This window comes from Tachypleus tridentatus, chromosome 5, assembly GCF_004210375.1.
Source record: "Tachypleus tridentatus isolate NWPU-2018 chromosome 5, ASM421037v1, whole genome shotgun sequence".
NCBI classification, from domain to species: domain Eukaryota; kingdom Metazoa; phylum Arthropoda; class Merostomata; order Xiphosura; family Limulidae; genus Tachypleus; species Tachypleus tridentatus.
Genome location: NC_134829.1, coordinates 48,582,330 through 48,588,329, shown reverse-complemented (window position 1 = coordinate 48,588,329; position 6,000 = coordinate 48,582,330). Strand labels below are relative to the sequence as shown.

General features: G+C 29.9%; 1 protein-coding gene across 1 annotated transcript in view; it reads left to right on the top strand.

Moving 5' to 3' along the window:
* The window catches only part of LOC143250354 (sarcolemmal membrane-associated protein-like), a 47,363-nt gene continuing 41,363 nt past the window's right edge, over window positions 1-6,000 (top strand). Inside the window, exon 1 of the mRNA XM_076500800.1 lies at window positions 1-140. The gene's annotated coding sequence lies outside the window, so the exon portion shown is untranslated. The remainder of the gene's footprint in view (window positions 141-6,000) is intronic.

Below are 6,000 nucleotides of genomic sequence, written 5' to 3'. Positions count from 1 at the left end.
ACGCCCTTTTACAATCTTATTACCCTCTAGTGGGAACGTAGTTAAACACGTAGCAAATGATACTAATCTCGAACGAAGCTAAACACTTCCGATTCAATTCTACATTTATTTGGGAAATGTGGAATCGTAACTTCAGGAAGGTAAATATATATTGCAATAATATTTTATTTGTCCGTAAATATGTGTTATAGCATAAGAAGCTTTTTTTAAATTTTGTTACTGTTTTGTTCGATACTTTGGAGTGAGGAAAGCAAGTGTATGAAACGACGACGAGAACATGGCTGACGTTGGATGTATGTCGCAAAAATTATAGAGATTTAAGACTTAGTGATCGAACAGCTGAGTTGCTTTTAACATTTAATTTATAAAGAAACTTCTGTCATAAACAAGTATGTATATTCCATAAGCATAGAATTTGGCTAAGAATAAATGTTAAGGTTTTATTTTTCGGTTTAATTTTGTATTTTTGTTCAGTTTGCCCTGCATTCATCCTGTGAAACTATAAAACTAAAAATAAAAATTTTATTCGTATGCGTAACTGTAGTACTACTACTAGTAGAAAATACTATAATAATAATAATAACTGCTTTAAATTTTAATAACTAATATGCAATATTCCAAACAAGAACGAAATTGATGTCGTAGTTTTATGTCTTTAGTATGTTTTGACTTTTAGAATAGCCTGTATTAATTTAACGTTTAAGCATACAAATGCTACAATATGTAAGTACAAAGTGCATTGCAGCTGCGTTTAATGATAATTTTTTGTTTTCAGTCTTCACTTGTTTAACATTAGTAATTGTAGAATGTTATACAATTATTTATGAAGACTATTCTAGAGTTCAAATTTATATTTTCAAAAATATTTTCATTATGATTTTGGAAAATTTGAGTATAAGTGAAAATACTAAATGTTGAGCTTATATTAACCTATGCTACAACGTAAAAGATTGTACAAAGCTCCAACATCAGAGTCAGTATCAATGTTATAACTGTTTAGTATTGAGTTCACCTTAAGTAATATGTACAAAAATACTGCAGTAAAGCTATAGTTGAGAGCATTTTGAAATAAATTTTTATGTGCATTATTTAAATCATAAAGAATCTTAATGTCATTTTGAAAGAACAAGTCAATTGAATACTGTTGTACAGCTGGAAACAGTTGATAAAATGAAAAACAAACATGTTAAAGTGGAATAAAGCTGTGGCTATTTTGTAACTGTGATTAAGTTTTTCTGTTATTCAAATTATTAGGGTAAGAAATAGTCTGATTTTTAAAAGTTAGGTGTATTGAATGGTTCTTTCAGAAGTTAAGTTTTTGTGTTCTTATCAGTAATTACTGTTGTACAAGAACCAAATTTAATGTAATGATGATAATTTTAATTTTGAACACATTATAATATGAAGGTGGATAGAATTGTTCAAATATTTTTATTGACAAAACAATAAAATTAAGAAGTGGTAAATATTTATGCTGTGTAATAAATGTAAGATCACCAACTAGTCTTCTAAACAATGTATCCATCGTTTCCATAGGACTTTATTTAAAAACATCTCATTTCTTAGATATGTGGTAGAGAACTTAAGTGTGGAGAAAAATATTTATGTAAAAACGGCTTGTTTGGGTTGAAAACATTTTTACGTAGAGGAGCAAATGGTGACCGAAGAAGGTTGAAATGTTGTTCGTTCCCCTACATAAAAAATTTTCTCAACCCCAACAAGCTGGTTTTACATAAATATTTTTCACTATAAGTGGGTTTTTTCAACATCACTGATTAAGTGTGGAGAGTAGTGATGACAAATGAGTGTTTTTGAATTGAATGAGTAAGCAGTTGGGTTTTTTTAAATGTATGTGTTTGGAGTCTCTATTTATAATTTATCTTATTGGTTTAAATAGCTTATTAAACAGTATTATTTCTAAATTGTATCTTAGAATGGCTGGTATGGGTATTAACACTTTTATTGTCAAAGAGAGAACAATGTTTTGACTTTCCTAGGTCATATTCAGGATTTTTTTGTTAATCTGAACACCTGAATCAAACCTGCACTGATTTTCTATGCTCATATGAAACAATAGGAAAACCATTTCTTGTTATGCCTTAAGTTATTTAAACAAGATATAATTCTAGTATACTGTTTCTGTGTTCTTTTCAATTTTCATGTCCTCCTTGTAGCTGAGAGACCAAGACAGCTTACAGTAATTCAAATGGCATTTTACCATTCTTGTGCAGTTACAGTAATTTTCTATTTAAACTGAAAATTCCTGTAAATAAAACTAGGAATGTGTTGTTTTTCTTTACTAAGGCTAAACAGAAGGTTTTATGGGCTTTTCCCTTGCAACATCCAAATCTCTTTTTTTTCTCGTAATAGAAATTTCAACACTCCAACTACAAAACAAGTTTTATATCAATTTTGTTTTGTTTATAGAAGTAATCCAAAATTTCATTACCCCTTAAACTGGTGGCCATCATCAATTGAAGCTGCTACCTACAACATTCCTGTTATGTAAAGGTCAATTGTGTATATAATAATGACATTTATATGAACTTTTAGTAATGTAAAAGTAATCTTAAAAACACAGTAGAAACTATTTGAAAAGAATAAATTTATGCACACATGTAAGACAGTTCATAACAGTTTTATTTATAAAAACAAATAATCCTACTTGTATTAAAAGATGTCTCAACTACACCAGAAATAAATAGTAAATTTGTACAGATTTGTGTAATTTCTAGATCTAAATTTAGAAGGCTGTGCAGTTTACAAGAATATTACATTAAAATATGCTAAAAATTATATTTCAATAAAAAACTTAATAAAGAAGGCTGCTTTATAGATTAGAATAAACGTTTCATTGTGAAAGCATTACATGTGTAGTCATCATTAGCGTGACACTTGTTACGAAAGTTTAATTCTAAAATTACTGACTTATTCTTTATATTGTATTTTATGATTTTTTTGTGTATTAAAACTGTGTCCAAAAAGTTTGGATGAAATCACTCATATTCTGCATGAAATATTTAAAGATTTTAAGCATTAAACAGTGGGGTTAATTTCAATATTAATGGTGAATAATACTTTGTTATTAGGACTATGCATACAACAAATTCATGATCCAACAATAAACTTTATGTATTAATAAGTTTAACAAAATGTGTTTAAACATCTGTGTGTACGTGTGGAGTCTAGGAAATTTCATGGTTAACCTAAAGCTTGCAGTACTAATCATTGTATGGAGTTAGATAGTGAAGGAGAGAGATTTCATGAAATAATTCATAATGGTTTTGTGAACTAAAAGTACACATTCAGAAAGATGATCATTACATAGTGATGTAGGGAACATTCAGACAAAATGATCAATTACATGATGTAGGGAACATTCAGACAAAATGATCAATTACATAATGATGTAGGGGACATTCAGACAAAATGATCAATTACATGATGATGTAGGGAACATTCAGACAAAATGATCAATTACATGATGATGTAGGGAACATTCAGACAAAATGATCAATTACATGATGATGAAGGGAACATTCAGAAAGATGATCATTACATAATGATTTATATTTTGCAATGAAATTTATTTCCTTATTTTCAGAAGGTGAATTCTGAGGCCATGAAATAGGATTTATCCTAAGCGTGTTTGGAAATATTTAACACTCCTACGAAAAGTGGGGCCTAATAGGCCCCAGAGCAACTTGAAAGGTTATTAATATTAGGCTAATAATTTTGTATTTAAATGAAATTGCCATTTAAATCCATTAATGAATGGATTAACGAGATTCCCACTGTCCCTATCTACTATCTAGCGAAACCACAGCCAGGGGAACGGGCTTGGAGAAATCAGGACTAGAAACGTCTTTTCGTAGGAGTGTTAAGAATGTCCTCAATAAGAATTGTGACATTTGCTCTCTGTTTTTCTTCTCTGGTTTATTTATCACTCATCCCAGAAGTATGGAACTTAACAAATTATTCATTATAACATAGATATTGCTGAAGCAAAGCATATTTTTTATTGCCTTTCATCTTGTTTATGGAACAGGAATGAGAAAATCAGACCCACTTGCCACACCCACCTGTCACATCCTGTCTTCCACAAATTACCATTAATTCTCTCTGATGTTTAATACTATATTACTTATAACCAGTAGAAAGTCAAAGTTTTAATCCATATTTGTTGTAGTATATTTTGCTGTTTTCTGTACAGGACATTGTCCAATTCATTGTTCAGTTTCTAATTTGTTCTCATGATAATTATATCAACAAGTTTAGCTGAATTTTTAAAGGCTCTTATTGCATTGTTGGAGAGCCAGAAAAATTGATGGTGATTTATAACTTATGGGGCAGCATTATTAGACACTGTTCAAAGGTCAATAAAATAAAACCTTGTGGAAACTGACGTGTACTTGTAAGTTTTAAGCTATTTATGACAAATAGTTTTGTCTTCTGTTTCGATTTGCAGTTATCTTATTTTAAAAAAAAAATTACCTAATTTTATATTGTGGTTGCAAGTTCAGTCAAATCATCCAACCCAATATAAAGTTATGGTGGATAAGATAAAGTTTTTCTGCAGAAGACATTTGAAATTTATATAGGAGGTTAAGAAAAGTATTAGTACTCATATCATTAAAATCATTTTGTAGTCAACACTGATTCAGTATATTGATGGACAAGCTTTTAGTAAAAATACTTATAAATCTTGATTATTTTTTGTCTACAAAATGCTTGTAATGTTTACTGAAAGCTTGCCAAATATCTTGGAGCTAAAGTCAGGACTTTCAAAGTTGAGTATATCTTCATGGTTACAAGGTCATGCAAAATGAACAAAGCTGTTACGAAAGTGTGAATTGAAATTCAAATTACATTGATTGTTATAAAAATAATGAAGTTGAAGTTTCTTCATTACTGTTTGTGTCAAAATGAATTAATAAAAACTACAGTTAAATTTAATATTGCAAAAATAATCAACTCATTGAAGTTAAGATTTCTGATTCCAGTTACACAAGTAACAAAACTGTTGCCATCAAACTCATTCAACCTTTATCATAGCAAAACTACTGAGATTGTCTGTAACTGTTAATAATTTTAAATTGTTAAACTAGAAACTGACTGCTAACCTTAACTTTGTGCTTACACTTATCATGGGTTGAGGAACACTGTGTTAATTAATCCAGTAGATAGCATTACTAATCTCCTAGTCACATGCTGATACAGCTGCAAGTCTACAGATTTGCAACACTAAAATCAGGGATTCAGTTCTCCTCAGTGGACTGGGCAGATAGCTCAATGTAGCTTTGCTATAAAAAAAATGCACACTAATCTCCTAACTCTTGAATATAGAAGAATGGCATTGTTTTTTGAAATTGTAGAGGATTGTTTTCTCACCTAATATAAGAAAGCTCTCACTAACCAAGATGCTGTAGTATCCCTTACATTTAATGCTAATAGGAGTATGATTAGATTTGCAGTTGGGAAGAGGTAGTGACTACATTACCATAATATATAAACACTGAGGAGTCATTGGTTCATTCATGACTGTCCCTCTACACTCAATCCTTAAGAAAATTAAAATTTCAAACTCGCTCTTTATTTTTCCATAAATAATCATTTCCAATCTTGCATGTCAGCTCGTTCAGTAAATTAGTTGTTCTTACTCTTAATGAAATTGTCTCGACTTGAACCAGTCTATCTTTTTTTGTACTAACCAAGAAAATTAAATAGAAAATACCCCAACTATAGAACAAAAACTATCAAATGAAAAGAGTATAATGGTAGTAGAAAATATAATCAGAAACATAGGTATGCTCCTGTTGACAAGGAAATAAATGTACAGTTTGTTTGAAAATAAAGTACTGTTACATTATTTTGTAAAATTAGTTGTATCAATCAGTGAGAATCATAACTACAAGTTATAGGGAAATGAATATAGGGGGCCAAATTACTTATGTGTGTGTGGGTCGTGTGTTTAGTAGCTACACCACTGACTGCATAACT